This window comes from Odocoileus virginianus, chromosome 26, assembly GCF_023699985.2.
Source record: "Odocoileus virginianus isolate 20LAN1187 ecotype Illinois chromosome 26, Ovbor_1.2, whole genome shotgun sequence".
Lineage (NCBI taxonomy): Eukaryota > Metazoa > Chordata > Mammalia > Artiodactyla > Cervidae > Odocoileus > Odocoileus virginianus.
Window position 1 is genome coordinate 5,367,093 of NC_069699.1, and position 17,081 is coordinate 5,384,173.

The 17,081-nt window shown below is 44.8% G+C and overlaps 1 long non-coding RNA gene and 1 pseudogene across 1 annotated transcript in view; one reads left to right on the plus strand and one right to left on the minus strand.

Moving 5' to 3' along the window:
* Nucleotides 1–17,081, minus strand: part of LOC139031194 (uncharacterized) — a 79,655-nt gene that overhangs the window by 58,279 nt on the left and 4,295 nt on the right. The window contains exons 3-4 of the long non-coding RNA XR_011483583.1: nt 2,438–2,609; nt 1,998–2,050 (exon numbers count right to left, since the gene is read on the minus strand). This is a non-coding gene — a long non-coding RNA (uncharacterized lncRNA). The remainder of the gene's footprint in view (nt 1–1,997; nt 2,051–2,437; nt 2,610–17,081) is intronic.
* On the plus strand, nt 14,977–16,478 carry LOC110134934 (HUWE1-associated protein modifying stress responses 1 pseudogene; annotated as a pseudogene).

Sequence of the window (17,081 nt, forward strand, 5' to 3'; positions counted from 1 at the left end):
TCTCATCCTCTGTCGTCCCCTTCTCCTTCTGCCCTCAATCTTTCCCAGCTTCAGGGTCTTTTCCAGTGAGTCAGCTCTTGGCATCAGGTGGCCAAAGTATTGGAGTTTCAACTTCAGCATCGGTCCTTCCAATGAACACCCAGGACTGATCTCCTTTACAATGGACTGGTTGGATCTCCTTGCAGTCCAAGGGACTCTCAAGAGTCTTCTCCAACACCACAGTTCAAAAGCATCAATTCTTCTGCGCTCAGCTTTCTTCACAGTCCAACTCTCACATCCATACATGACCACTGGAAAAACCATAGCCTTGACTAGACGAACCTTTGTTGGCAAAGTAATATCTCTGTTTTTTAATATGTTGTCTAGGTTGGTCATAACTTTCCTTCTAAGGAGTAAGTGTCTTTTAATTAGCGTCTTTTCATTTAATGTGGTAATTAATGTGCTTCATTCTCAAAGCAACTGGGCTTAAAATGCTGAGCTGAAACATACAACAGTATAACTTGTGATGGGGTGCCACCTAGCGGTCAGTGGTGAATTTATGTTTTCAAGTCAGCTTATAGGCATGTGAAGTTGCTTCAGTTATGTCCAACCCTTTGTGACCCTATGGACTGTAGCCTGCCAGATTCCTCTGCCCGTGGGATTCTCCAGGCAAGAACACTGGAACGGGTTGCCATGCCCTCCTCCAAGGGATCTACCTGACCCAGGGATTGAACTCACATCTTTTATGTCTCCTGCACTGGCAGACAGGTTCTTTACCACTAGCACCACCTGGGAAGCCCAAGATGTAGGTATATACACCTGTCCCAAAGGTCTAAACTCATCCTGTCCAATACATCTGTAATGAGAGCCACACATGTGGGAGGTGAATGGAGAGTCAGGGACCAGGTTCAAGGCCCATTCTGAGGTTTAGTGTGCGAAGATCTTGGAATAGCTGCAGCAGTGGCTGTAGACATGGGCATAGGTTCCTCAAGAATGGACGGTGCAAGATGCGGCTAGGTTTTGAACCGGAAGCCCTGCACCCAGGCCGCTGATCAGGTCTAAGGATCTGGTGGATGATCCCCGAAACTGCAAGGCACTGAACCTTGGCCTGCATTCACAGCTCTGAGTTCAGGAATGTCACGGACCAGGCTGTGTTTACTGAGGTTCGGCAGGGTGATGACCAGTCACGCTGAGGGTACCCCACAGCGAAATCCCATAGGATTTAGCTGCCGTGTTGGTGAGAGTCACCTGGCCTAGCACATCCCAGGCTGATACAAACACACAGAAGTCTAGGCCTACGAGGCGCCGCTGACTTCCTGGAGGCTGACTATGACCCTGGATACCCAGACGATTCCCATCTGCACCTCACTCCACCTCCAGCACACACATCTACGGTGAGATTGTTTAGGGTCTGAAGCTTGCACTTCTCTTCATCCCACAAAATGCTGCTGATCAACTAGCTTTTCTGACTGCTCGGTTCCTTCTGAATCCCCCAGGTAGGTAAAACACATTGGGTTGACCCAATGGATGACTGGGCTTGGCCTTCCTTCCCTTGGCACCAACTACTAACATTCATCAACGCAGCCAACAAGTCCCAGGGAGGAAATGAGGCTGTCCTATGTGCGTGGGGCAGAACAGCCTCCTCTCCATCACAGAAGGTCCAGGGACATTTAAAACAGCTGTTGACAGACTTCCCTGGTAGTACACTGGCTAGGACTCCTAGCTCCCAGTGCAGGGGGCCCAGGTTCGATCCCTGGTCAAGGAACTAGATCCTACATACTGCAACGAAGAGTCTGCATCCACAGCTAAAGATCCCACATGATGCAATAAAGATCAAAGATCCCTAATGCCACAACTAGGACCCAGTGCAGCCAAATAAATAGCTATTTTAAATTAATCAATTAAAAAATAAAACATTTGCTTAATGTTACCTCTTAATGGGCAATGGCCAAGCAGTCCTAAACACAAAGAAAGAACATGAAACAATTCAAAACAGGGACTTACAGGTACTGACCTACCTATTAAACTGGGCGTTCCTGAAGGAGGTTGACTGGAGTGACAGACAGCAGTTCTGGAAAGAAAAATGACCACGAGAGAGAAGTCTTGTTTAATTTACCGAAAGAGTATCCGCATTTGGCTTTTCTTCCATTGGCCCCTTCTATTGACAAACTGTGTCTGCACAGCTACTGTGCAATGGAAGACAAGGTTCATGTGTAAAGATGTCAGTGGTAAGACTGGTTGAAATACCAGAAAATTAGGAAATATCTCAATGATCATTGTGCAGGATTTACTAGATAAATCAGGACACACTTATATCATGGAATACAAAGTAACCATTGAGGAAAAGGTAGAGAAAACAACAAAAGGACAAAAATATATGAAAAAGAACAGTTTTTAAAACACTCGACAAGCATGCGTGCTAAGTTGCTTCAGTCGTGTTCGACTCTTTGCAACCCACCAGGCTCCTCTGTCCGTGATTCTCCAGGCAAGAATACTGGGATGAGTTGCCATGTCCTCCTCCAGGGGATCTTCCCAACCCAGGGATCAAACCCACGTCTCTTATGTCTCCTGCACTAGCGCCATCTGGGAAGCCCAAACACTGAACATCAGGTGATAAAGGACAGTGATCCCTGTGGGACAGGAAACAAACAGAACTCTTAATATGGCCTGTCTGACAGGAGTCATCCCTGCCCCTCATTCTCTCTGCTCAAGCCACAATGAGTATATGTTCATCTTTCACACTCAGTAGCATCCCTCCCACCATAAACCTTTGCACCTGCTCTTCCCTATACCTTGTTCATTTCTACCTTTCAGATCTAGCTTCTTCAGGCTTTCTCTGAGTCTCCTGACTCCCAGACTAGGTCACATCCCCCAAAGAAGCATTCTTAGAACAGTATTTTTCCACTCCTTCTGCTTCTTGTTTATTACAAAATATTATATAATACACATGAACATACACATGAACATCAACATATTAACCCTGATGATATCACAATACCAACATTTCTAATATAAACTTACAGTTTTCATTCTATGTTATTACAGGATTTATGTAGGACTGTAAATAATGAAATAGTAAATGTAGATGACACAAGCAAAAATCAAATCAGATTTACTCCTTAGTTTCATTTAGAAACTGAAGCAGTTAGCATTAGTTTCAGCATTATGTGATAGAACATCCAAATTTACAATGAATAAATCTTGCATGCAACATATACACAAAGACAGTCTGGAACTGGTATGGAGTGTCTAAGATATCATGAGGAATGCAGGTTCTTTAAGCTTTACACTCCTCCGCCCCAAAGACCTTGGCTTCAGGGTCTAAGATAGCTATTAGAGTTCCAGCCATCACATTTACAATCCAGACAGCAGGATGGAGAATTGGGAGAAAAGAGAAAAAGAAGACACGCAAACCGCCTTTCAAAGCAGTAGTTATGTGGTTATACCTGGCTGCCAGGGAAAGTAGAAGAAGGGAGTGTTTGACAAGTGAAAGTTACATACTGTGTGAATTTGGGTTTTTTGTTATAGTCAGTGTTTTCTTTTTTATTAGAGTATAGTTGATTTATAAGGCTGCGTTAGTTTCCACTTACAGCAAAGCGAATCAGTTACACACATACCCACACTTTTTTAGATTCTTTTCCCAGGTAGGTCATTACAGAGTATTGAATAGAGCTCCCTGTGCTATACAGTAGGTCCTCACTAGTTATCTATTTTATACACAGTAGTGTCTGTCAATCCCAATCTCCCAATTCATCCATCCCACCCTCCCCTGACTGTATGACTTTGAAGATGAACACATTTGGGGTAAGTGGCTAAGAATCTCTACTTCAGACATGTTCACATTTTACATATTTTTAAAGGTGGGGGAATGTGCGACTCTCAGGAACTTAAGACACTGATTACCAGGGGTAAGTGGCTGGAAAACGGTAAAAAAGAGAGGACACTGGGATGGGGCAGTGCAGGTGAGACGAGGGCTACATCCGCAGGGTGGCTTCTTGTTCTAGAATCACGGTAATGTGGGTTGGGAGGAACTGAGAATGGCTAGTAAAGGGTACAGGGCTTCTTTTGAATATGATGAAAATGTTCTAGAATTAGAATGCGGGGGTGATCGCACAACTTTGTGAATATATTAAAAACCACCAAACCGTGCACTTTAAATAGAATTGTGGGACTTCCCTGGTGGTCCAGTGGCTAAGACTCTGTGCTCCCAATGGAGGGGGCCTGAGATCGATTCCTGGTCAGGGAACTAGATCCTACATGCCAGAGCTAAGAGTTCACATGCCTCAAATAAAGATCCCATGGGCTGCAGGGAAGCTCGAACATCCTGCATGCTATAACTAAGACCCAATGCAGTCAGATAAATAAAAATAAATATTTTAAAAAATAATAAAATAAATAGATGGGTTGTATGGTACATGAATTATATCTCAATATAGATACTTTAAAAAAAAAAAGAAGCAAGGATAAGCAAAGAAACTGATGAACATCACTTCAGTTCAGTTCATTTCAGTCACTCAGTCATATCTGACTCTTTGTGACCCCATGAATCACAGCATGCCAGGACTCCCTACCATCACCAACTCCCGGAGTTTACTCAAACTCATTTCCGTCCAGTCGGTGATGCCATCCAGCCATCTCATCCTCTGTCGTCCCCTTCTCCTCCTGCCCCCAACCCCTCCTAAGCATAAAGGTCTTTTTCAATGAGTCAACTCTTCACATGAGGTGGCCAAAATATTGGCGTTTCAGTTTCAGCATCAGTCCTTCCAATGAATAGCCAGGACTGATCTCTTTAGGATGGACTGGTTGGATCTCCTTGCAGTCCAAGGGACTCTCAAGAGTTTTCTCCAACACCACAGTTCAAAAGCATCAATCCTTTGGTACTCAGCTTTCTTCACAGTCCAGCTCTCACATCCATACATGACCACTGGAAAAACCATAGCCTTGACTAGACAGACCTTTGTTGGCAAAGTAATGTCTTTAATATGCTATCTAGGTTGGTCATAACTTTCCTTCCAAGGAGTAAGCATCTTTTAATTTCACGGCTGTAATCACTATCTGCAGTGATTTTAGAGCCCAAAAAAATAAAAGTCTGACACTGCTTCCACTGTTTCCCATCTATTTCCCATGAAGTGATGGGACCAGATGCCATGATCTTAGTTTTCTGAATGCTGAGCTTTAAGCCAACTTTTTCACTCTCCTCTTTCACTTTCATCAAGAGGCTTTTTAGTTCCTCTTCACTTTCTGCCATGAGGGTGGTGTCATCTGCATATCTGAGGTTATTGATATTTCTCCCAGCAATCTTGATTCCAGCTTGTGCTTCCTCCAGCCCAGCATTTCTCATGATGTACTCTGCATATAAGTTAAATAAGCAGAGTGACAATATACAGCCTTGACACACTCCTTTTCCTATTTGGAACCAGTCTGTTCCATGTCCAGTTTTAACTGTTCCTTTCTGACCTGCATACAGGTTTCTCAAGAGGCAGGTCAGGTGGTCTGGTATTCCCATCTTCTTCAGAATTTTCCACAGTTTATTGTGATCCACACAATCAAAGGCTTTGGCGTAGTCAATAAAGCAGAAATAGATGTTTTTCTGGAACTCTCTTGCTTTTTCGATGATCCAGCAGATGCTGGCAATTTGATCTCTGGTTCCTCTGCCTTTTCTAAAACCAGGTTGAACATCTGGAAGTTCACGGTTCACGTATTGCTGAAGCCTGTCTTGGAGAATTTTGAGCATTACTTTACTAGCATGTGAGATGAGTGCAACTGTGTGGTAGTTTGAGCATTCTTTGACATTGCCTTTCTTTGGGATTGGAATGAAAACTGACCGTTTCCACTCCTGCGGCCACTGCTGAGTTTTCCAAATTTGCTGGCATATTGAGTGCAGCACTTTCACAGCATCATCTTTCAGGATTTGAAATAGCTCAACTGGAATTCCATCACCTCCATTAGCTTTGTTCGTAGTAATGCTTCCCAAGGCCCACTTGACTTCACATTCCAGGATGTCTGGCTCTAGGTGAGTGATCACACCATTGTGATTATCTGGGTTGTGATGATCTTTTTTGTACAGTTCTTCAGTGTATTCTTGCCACTTCTTCTTAATATCTTCTGCTTCTGTTAGTTCCATACCATTTCTGTCCTTTATTGAACCCATCCTTGCATGAAATGTTCCCTTGGTATCTCTAATTTTCTTGAAGAGATCTCTAGTCTTTCCCATTCTGTTGTTTTCCTTTATTTCTTTGCACTGATCGCTGAGGAAGGCTTTCTTAACTCTCATTGCTATTCTTTGGAACTCTGCATTCAAATGGGAATATCTTCCGTTTTCTCCTTTGCTTTTCGCTTCTCTTCTTTTTACAGCTTTTTGTAAGGCCTCCTCAGACAACCATTTTGCCTTTTTGCATTTCTTTCCCATGGGGATGGTCTTGATCCCTGTCTCTTGTACAATGTCATGAACCTCCGTCCATAGTTCATCAGGCACTCTGTCTATCAGATCTAGTCCCTTAAATCTATTTCTCACTTCCACTGTATAATCGTAAGGGATTTGATTTAGGTCATACCTGAATGGTCTAGTGGTTTTCCCTACTTTCTTCAGTTTAAGCCTGAATTTTGCATTAAGGAGTTCATGATCTGAGCCACAGTCAGCTCCTGATCTTGTTTTTGCTGGCTGTATAGAGCTTCTCCATCTTTGGCTGCAAAGAATATAATCAATCTGATTTCAGTATTGACTATCTGGTGATGTCCATGTGTAGAGTCTTCTCTTGTGTTGCTGGAAGAGGGTGTTTGCTATGACCAGTATGTCCTCTTGGCAAAACTCTATTAGCCTTTGGGGATGAGCTACCCCACGCCCTAGGTCAGGGGTGGTGGCCAAGAGGAGCTACCACATGCCTGAGGCCAGGGGCGTCCGCCGAGAGAGGCTACCCCACGTCCAAGGAGTGGCAGCTGTGCAGGCGCAGGAGGGCAGAGAGGAGCTACTCCACGTTCAAGGTCAGGAGGGGCGGCCGTGAGGAGATAGTCCTCCTCCAAGGTAAGGAGCAGCGGCTGTGCTTTGCTGGAGCAGCCGTGAAGAGAGACCCCACGTCCAAGGTAAGAGAAACCCAAGTAAGACGGTAGGTATTGCAAAAGGACATCAAAGGGCAGGCACACTAAAACCATAATCACAGAAAACTAGCCAATCTGACCACAGGCCCACAGCCGTGTCTAACTCAATGAAACTAAGCCATGCCATGTGGGGCCACCCAAGACGGACGGGTCATGGTGGGGAGGTCTGACAGAATATGGTCCACTGGAGAAGGGAATGGCAAACCACTTCAGTGTTCTTGCCTTGAGAACCCCATGAACAGTATGAAAAGGCAAAATGATAGGAAAGAGAAACTGAGAAGAACTCCCCAGGTCGTTAGGCGCCCAATATGCTACTGGAGACCAGTGGAGAAATAACTCCAGGAAGAATGAAGGGATGGAGCCAAAGCAAAAACAATACCCAGGTGTGGATGTGACTGGTGATAGAAGCAAGGTCCGATGCTGTAAAGAGCAATATTGCATAGGAACCTGGAATGTTGGGTCCATGAATCAAGGCAAATTGGAAGTGGTCAAACAGGAGATGGCAAGAGTGAATGTCGACATTCTAGGAATCAGCGAACTAAAATGGACTGGAATGGGTGAATTTAACTCAGATGACCATTATATCTACTACTGTGGGCAGGAATCCCTTAGAAGAAATGGAGTAGCCATCATGGTCAACAAAAGAGTCTGAAATGCAGTACTTGGATGCAATCTCAAAAATGACAGAATGATCTCTGTTCGTTTCCAAGGCAAACCATTCAATATCACGGTAATCCAAGCCTATGCCTCAACCAGTAATGCTGGAGAAGCTGAAGTTGAACAGTTCTATGAAGACCTACAAGACCTTTTAGAACTAACACCCAAAAAAGACATCCTTTTCATTATAGGGGACTGGAATGCAAAAGTAGGAAGTCAAGAAACACCCGGAGTAACAGGGAAATTTGGCCTTGGATGAACATAAAGGTGTATCTAAAACATGTACACAATGACAACAGCTAAACTGGGGATTAAGAGCACAGTTCTGCTTAACACTCTGCTTCATACTTAGTTGCTAAGTTGTGTCTGACACTTTTCGACCCTATGGACTGTAGCCCTCCAGGCTCCTCCGTCCATAGGACTCTCCAGGCAAGAAAACTTGAGTTCGGTTGCCATTTCCTCTTCCAGGGAATCTTCCCGATCCAGGGACTGAATTGGCATCTCCTGAGTCTCCTGCTGACTGAGCGACTTCACTTTCACTTTTCACTTTCATGCATTGGAGAAGGCAATGACAACCCACTCCAGTGTTCTTGCCTGGAGAATCCCAGGGATGGGGGAGCCTGTTGGGCTGCCGTCTATGGGGTCGCACAGAGTCAGACACGACTGAAGCGACTTAGCAGCAGCAGCAGCAGAGTCTCCTGCATTGGCAAGCGGGTTCTCTACCACTGAGCCACAGCAGAGGTATAATCATGGACAATCATCAGGGCTGTGTGCTCCCATGGGCACACATGGAATAATTTTGATTTCAAGAATATGAAGGCATGCAGTTGATTAAAATATACTGAACATATAAAAAATGAATTTTGAATAATTTTTTAGAAACGAAATAGCCATAGAGATTGCTGGGACATCAACTGATTCCTTGGAAAATTGATAATCATAGAGAACTACGCATTCTTCCTGCCTTTCTGATATACACTGAATTTCAGTGTAACAAAATATCTCTGTGGACAAGGAAAAGGTTTTCAGTGAGGAAGAATTCTAGCCAGGCCTAGGACTAGGGAAAGGCGAGGAAGATCCTAGTGTGTGAAATCTATGGGGACTCTCAGCCCTTAGTCTAGTTAAGAGATGCAGGAGTGTTAAAATGTGTAAATTGTTTCAACTATTAGCGAAATAACTGATTAACACGGTGGTCACTAGCGCTTCTGAAATCATTAGGGAAAAGGCTGACAGGAAATGTATAAAGATCACACTGGCACTATACAAACCCAAGGAACAATTTTTTAAAAATTTTTTTGGCCATGCTGCAAGGCTTGTAAGATCTTATTTCCCCAACCAGGAATCAAACCCAGGCCCTTGACAGTAAGCTTGGAGTCCTAACGGCTGAACTGCCAAGGAACTCCCTAGGATCAATCTTTTTTTTTTTTAATTTATTTTTTAATTGGACAAAAATTACTTTACAATCTTGTATTGATTTCTGCTGTACAATAACACAAATCAGCCATAATTATACATATACCCCCTTTTCTCTTGAGCCTCCCTCTCCCCTTCCCACCCCTCTAGGTCATCACAGACTGGGTAGGCTCAGTCAGATTCTACAAGACTACGTAGGATCAATCTTAACATCACAGACACACACACACACACAAATGAGATAGTAGGACTTCGCTGGTTACCCAGTGGCTACGACTCGGAACTTCCAATGCAGAGGATGCAGGTTCGATCCCTAGTCAGGGAACTAAGATCCCACATGCCACACAGTATGGCCAAAACCTACACTAAACTGAACTGAACTAAACTAAAATGCACATTTTTAAAAAATAAGAGACTTCCCTGGTGGTAGCGGCTAAGAATCCACCTGCCAAGGCAGGGGACATGGGTTCTATCCCTGGTCCAAGATGACTCCACATGCTGTGGGGTAACCAAGCCCACACACCACAACTACTGAGCCACACCCCAGGGCCCGTGCTCCACAAGAAAAGCCACCGCAATAAGAAGCCTGTGCACCGCAACTAGGGAGCAGCCCCAGTCACCGCAACTACAGAAAGCCACCTGCAGCAACGCAGACCCAGAGCAGCCCAAAAGAAATAAGAATTCTTTTAAATGAGATGGCAAATATCATATACCTCCAGACAGTGATGCAGAAAGTACATAGCACCACCCAGGAAGGATTTTCAAGGGAAAAAAAAAACTGAACCATAATACAGTTCAGTTCAGTTCAATCACTCAGTCGTGTCCGACTCTGCAACACCGTGAACCGCCGCATGCCAGGCCTCCCTGTCCATCACCAACTCCCGGAGTTTACCCAAACTCATGTACATCGAGTCAGTGATGTCATCCAACCATCTCATCCTCTGTCGTCCCTTTCTCCTCCTGCCCTCAAATCTTTCCCAGCATCAGAGTCTTTTCCAATGAGTCAGCTCTTCCCATGAGGTGGCCAAAGTATTGGAGTTTCAGCTTCAGCATCAGTCCTTCCAATGAACACCCAGGACTGACCTCCTTTAGGATGGACTGGTTGGATCTCCTTGTAGTCCAAGGGACTCTCAAGAGTCTTCTCCAACACCACAGTTCAAAAGCATCAATTCTTCAGCACTCAGCTTTCTTTATAGTCCAACTCTCACATCCATACATGACCACTGGAAAAACCATAGCCTTGACTAGATAGACCTTTGTTGACAAAGTAATGCCTCTGCTTTGTCACCATCTGCAGTGATTTTGGAACCCCAAGAAATAAAGCCAGCCACTGTTTCCACTGTTTCCCCATCTATTTGCCATGAAGTGATGGGACCAGATGCCATGATCTTAGTTTTCTGAATGCTGAGCTTTAAGCCAACTTTTTCACTCTCCTCTTTCACTTTCATCAAGAGGCTCTTTTCTTCTTCTTCAGTTTCTGCCATAACAGTGGTGTCATCTGCATATCTGAGGTTATTGATATTTCTCCCGGCAATCTTGATTCCAGCTTGTGCTTCATCCAGCCCAGCGTTTCTCATGATGTACTCTGCATATAAGTTAAATAAACAGGGTGACAATATACAGCCCTGACGTACTCCTTTCCCGATTTGGAACCAGTCTGTTGTTCCATGTCCAGTTCTAACTGTTGCTTCCCCACCTGCATACAGGTTTCTCAAGAGGCAGGTCAGGTGGTCTGGTATTCCCATCTCTTGAAGAATTTTCCACAGTTTATTGTGATCCAGACAGTCAAAGGCTTTGGATAGTTAATAAAGCAGAAATAGATGTTTTTCTGGAACTCTCTTGCTTTTTCGATGATCCAGCAGATGCTGGCAATTTGATCTCTGGTTCCTCTGCCTTTTCTAAAACCAGCTTGTACATCAGGAAGTTCGCGGTTCACTTATTGCTGAAGCCTGGCTTGGAGAATTCTGAGCATTACTTTACTAGCGTGTGAGATGAGTGCAATTGTGAGGTAGTTTGAGCATTCTTTGGCACTGCCTTTCTTTGGGACTGGAATGAAAACTGACCTTTTCCAGTCCTGTGGCCACTGCTGAGTTTTCCAAAATTGCTGACATATTCAGTGCAGCACTTTCACAGCATCATCTTTCAGGATCTGAAGTAGCTCAACTGGAATTCCATCACCTCCACTAGCTTTGTTCGTGGCAATGCTTCCTAAGACCCACTTGACTTCACCTTCCAGGATGTCTGGCTCTAAGTGAGTGATCACACCATTGTGATTATCTGGGTCGTGAAGATCTTTTTTGTACAGTTCTGTGTATCCTTGCCACCTCTTCTTAATATCGTCCATAATATAATCAAGCCTTTAAAACTGACTGAGGTCAGCTGCCAGGGAAGGTGGCTCAGTGGTAAAGCACCCACCTGCCAGGGCAGGTGACAGGTTGAGTCCTTGAACTGGGAAGACCGCACATGCCCCAGAGCAGCTCAGCTCGTGCACCACTATTGAGCCTATGCTCTAGAGCTCAGGAGCCACAACCACTGAAGCCCAAGTGCCCTGGAGCCCACACTCCACAACAAGGGAAGCCACTGCAATGTCGCGTCAGTCGTGTCCGACTCTGTGTGACCCGATGGACGGTAGTCTGCCAGGCTCCTCTGTCCACGGGATTCTCCGGGCAAGAATACTGGAGTGGGTTGCCATGCCCTCCTCCAGGGGATCTTCCCTGGATTGAAACAGCGCCTTTTATGTCTCCTGCATTGGCAAATGGGCTGTCTACCACTAGCGGCACCTGGAAAGCCCCGATGAGAAGCCTGCACACCACACTTAGAGAGTAGCCCCCGCTCGCCACAACCAGAGAAAAGCCTGAGCAGCAATGAAGGCCCAGCACAGCCAAAAATAAATAAGTAAAAATCTAAAAATTACAAAAGTGATCTCTAGGGCACAGGAAATACTGACCATAAAGGAAGCAATACACCAGATCTCAAAGGAGGGATCTTATATTGGACTCTAATTTCATCAACCAGTCAATGAAAGAAAAAAGGGGAGGAAACTGCTCTAGATTAAGAGAAACATAAGACTTAAAAGCCTTATAAGAAACACAAGAGACATAACCAAATAAAAGGGATCTTGTTTGATCCTGATTTTAAACAGAAATTATAAAGAGTAGTTTTCTACAATAGAGGAAATTCGAGTACAGCTTGGTAATTGAATATTAAGGAATTATTTGAAATTTTGTTAGATGGGATAATGGCATTGTGGTTAGGCAAGAAAGTGTTTGGATATTCCTTTCGAGGTTGCATACTGAAGTGTTTAGAAGTGAATGGGTACGATGTCTGGGTCTTGCTTTAAAATATTCCAGCAGCAAAACATCAGAAGAGGAAAAGAGTAAACAAAACAAGTCCATGATGAGATGAAGCTGGGGGTGGACACACAGAATTTGTTACATTTTCAGCAAAACTCCATCTTATAGTGTACAGCCTAGAGAAACTCTCATAATCGTGCACATGGGCAAGAGTGGGCTCTATGGCTATATTTGTAATTTTTTAGTTGTACTTTTTGGGTTAGCCAAAAGGTTCATTCAGGTTCTCCCAATAAAATGAAAACTGGAAATGACTTAAGAGTCTTGTCCATAAGAGACAAATCAGCTAACGTGATGAGACGGTCCTGTCGGCAGTCATTTCCTGCTCCTCCTACTTAACGAAAACCTGATTTTATTGATCCCCCACATCAATGTTTTGTGGATGCATCACAATGAACCCAAGGCACACACTGGAATCTCTTTTGCCAGTAATTGATCCAGCGGTGGGCAGGCAACCGATTTGAACAAGGAGAATGAAGGGAAGATTTTGGTGAGAGGCTTCTGGGGACAATTCACTACTGCATTGATTTTGAGACACATTCTTTCATTTCTGAAATCGGCAGGCTTCTCACAACCAATCTGTCAGAGGACTGCTGTGGTGTGTCATTCCCCACGTGTGTGCAAACTTGATCCAAAAGCCTACTGGTTTGTGACATCTTCTGGGAAGAGCCAGAAAGTGTCAGAACTAAAACCTACAGAATGGGACTCCTCGAGTTAACTGTGGTGATTCTGTGAGGAGACGGCTGTCCTGCTTGTGTCCCTGGGAGCACAGAGAGTGATGTCTTGGAGAAGAAGACAGACAGGGAAGGCCTGAATTGAAAAGCAATTTAAAGTGGAACTCTGGTGGGAAGATGTTCTAAAAATGCCATAACTAACTTACATCATTTCTATTTTCTTATTTTGTATGCTCAAGAGTAATATATAATATTTTTAAATTTTATGTTTTTGTCTCAAAGAGGTACTTTATAAGCATCAAATAAAAATTCTAAGGGATAAGAAAGCATTAAGTCAGGTTAATTGTTGGCGCTCTTTATTTTTAACAGTAAATTGATAGTATCTTGGGTTTGACGAAACGTGGTACCTACTTGATAGAGAATAAAGCTAGAAAAGGAAAATGCTTTGTCCTCTTTGTCCACTTCCTGCTTTGGGTACCAAGACAGGCAAGAGTATGATGCTCAGAGTTACGGCAGCTGTCTTGGGACCACAAGAGGAAGACAGACAGAATCCCAGGGATGCCAGATTGCATCTTGACATTGTGAGTCACTGACCTACCACTGGAATAGTCTACCTACAGATTACTCATCAGTGAGATAATTAATGCCTTTTCCTGTTTTTTTAAAAAGTTTTGGCCACGCTGGGTAGCATGTATAATCCTAGTTCCCTGACCAGGTATCAAACCCACATCTCCTGCAGCCCCCTGCAGTGGAAGCATGGAGTCTTAACCACAGGGACCACCAGGAAAGCCCTTTATCATTTATGAAACTTTTACGTAGGGATCATACCACCAAACTACACCTAAGTGATAATGATTTGGTGGAATACTGAACAGTAGTTAAAATAAATTATACATGTTGTTTAAGTATATATTACATGTTTATGATATATTTTGTATAAATATTATACATTATGAATATATATTTTTGCAGGTTCACTCCCTGGATCCGGAAGATCCTCTGGAAGAGGGCATGGCAACCTACTCCAGTATTCTTGCCTGGAGAATCCCATGGACAGAGGAGCCTGGCGTGCTGCAGTCCATGGGGTTGCAAAGAGTTGGACATGATTGAGTGAACTGAACTGATGATATTTAAATCTTAAAAAACGCAGCGGTGGGTTAAAATAGTTTCATAATGGCCCTATCGGTGTGATGTTTATATAAAGTTGCATGAATGAAAATAAAAATTTTTATGCGTATATTATGCTTTAAACATGGACTTCAGGGACACATACCATCTTTAGAGCAGTGGCTACCTCTGGGAAAGGAGTAAGGGAAACAAAATCGGGAAGGGAATATAAACTGAACTTATCTATACCAGTGATGATTTTCAAAAGAAAATGTGGAGCCGCAGAGGCGTCGACGGCGGCGGCGGCGACGACGTTCCTCAGTCTTCGGGGTGGGCTCGGCGGCGCAAGCCGGTCTGCGCGCAGGGCTAGGCGGTTAGCGGCGGCAGCGGCCCTAGGGAGGCCGCGGCGCCATGGCTGGGCGGTAGACGGGCTTGGGCTGGCGAGGCAAGGGGAAGCGGCGTTGATCCGGTCCGCGGCGACCTTCGGCAGGGCCCGGGGGTGGGGCGGCCCGGGGAGGGGGTCGTCTCGGGCAGCGCGGGGCCACGGGGCGGGGCTCGTAGGCCGTCGGGGTGCAGGAGGCCTTGGCCGCCGCGAGGAGCCGCCGCCGCCGGTCGCTGGGCCCCGCCGCCGGGCCGCTCGACGACGACGCTCCCGCGGGGGCCCCGCCTGAGGAGGACGCGGCCGCGGAAGGCCGCGGAGGATGGAGGAGCGGAAGGAGGAGGGCGAGGCCGAGATCCAGGAGCACCGTTCGAGCAATCGTTCTCCAAGTGGGAGCGGCAGTGCCTGGCCGAGGCCGAGCAGGACGAGCAGCTGCCCCGGAGCTGCAGGAGGAGGCGGCGGCCACCGCGCAGCCCGAGCGCAAGCAACAGAAGCTGTGGCACCTCTTCCAGAACTCGGCCACCGCCGTGGCCCAGCTCTACAAAGACCGGGTGTGTCAGCAGCCAGGGCTTTCTCTGTGGGTTCCCTTCCAAAACGCAGCTACCGCCGTCACGAACCTCTACAGAGAAAGCGTGGATACTCATCAGCGAAGTTTTGATATTGGAATTCAGATTGGCTGTCAGCGACGCAATAAGGATGTGTTGGCTTGGGTTAAAAAGCGCAGAAGAACTACTCGTAGAGAAGATTTGATCAGCTTCCTGTGTGGAAAGGTTCCTCCACCACGAAACTCTAGAGCTCCCCCAAGACTGACTGTAGTGTCCCCTAACCGAGCTACTTCAACGGAAACGAGCTCATCTGTAGAGACTGATTTGCAGCCCTTCCGGGAAGCCGTAGCTCTACATGGTCTTAGTGGTGCAATGGCCAGTATAAGCGTGCGTTCGAGTACCCCAGGCGCTCCTACACATGTAAGCAGTGGATCGAATGCTAGTCGAGGGAGAAATGGACTCCATGATGTCGATTTGAACACTTTCATATCAGAAGAAATGGCACTCCACTTGGACAATGGTGGAACTAGAAAGCGTACCTCTGCCCAGTGTGGGGATGTCATTACAGACTCACCAACCCATAAATGCAACAGAATGATCTAAACTGCAGACATTTTCCACACCCACCATGCTGCTTGAAAGCCACTTGATCCTCAACATATTACTATTATTGCAAAGGAAACATATGAGGCCATCTTCCATTGCTCACTGTTTAAGACAAGTGAATCCTATAGTGGTTGCCATAAAAAGAAAGTTCTAGGTATTTATAGTAGATGCCTCTTGTAATTATGGCTTTCTTAAAACTATAACCCTAGCAGAGGACATCAGATACCATGTCGTAGGGTCCTCGTAGGCAAACATATATCCGTTTCAAGGCTAAAAGTGACCTTAACTGTATTTATTCTCAAAGGGAAAGGAAATATCAGATGTTTATTTGGTTATAGAATGGTTTTTTGGGGGTGGGGGGGGAGGGTCCGTTTCCTGCTGTGTTGAGTATTTTGCTTCAACAGTATTGCCAGGTTCCTAAAATTGTCTAAAACACACGGTTTGGCTTCCTCGTCAAATCTCCAGGCTTCCATTTTTGCAGCAGCACTGTACCACGCACCTGGTTTCTCTCTAGTAACAGCGTGCAACTTTGAATTATTATTGAACTGTGTCCTATTTTTTAGTTTTTGAAGCAGTCTGTAATTCTGGTGATTGTGTGATGTAAAGAGGTGCTATGATGGTCATGCAATTAATACTTAATACTGAATCAATACACAGAACCTTATTGGATTCACTTTGTGTGTGTTAGTGCTCTAAAAGTAGCAATATTAAATTGCCCCACTCCCCCAATTAACCCTATAGGCTTAAAATAATTCATTTTTAAGACAAGTACTACTTCCCAAGCAGGGTACTATCCTTATGGTAAATGTAAACATGTTGACTGCATTCATGGTGACCTGAAGTAGAGAGGTCACGAACTCTTGAGAACAGGCTTCCTTTTTGGTTCAGTATTAGTGAGAGGGAGATGGGTGGTGGGAGAGGCTCAGCATTGCAGTCTTTCATATGTACGTTTTTCATGAATGTTCTGCTTTGTGCAGTTTCCGTTGGAATGGGTGAAAGAGAAAGGTCTTTTGTCTGCTAATAATGTGATCCCAATTTAAATAGCAGAACCCAACTCTCCAAATCCCTCTCCTAGAAAGTGCCGTTTGGAATCTCATTCTGGGAAAAGATGGAATCGCATGGAAGTCCTCTAGATGTTAGGTTAGACCTAAATAAAAGTTCTCAATAGATTCCTCTTTTGAGTAAATATAAGACCTCTTGTAGCTACAAAGTTTTAGAGCATGTTTCATCTTCATTTTTAATATCTTGAACTGAATGGTAGTCTTTTTATAGATGA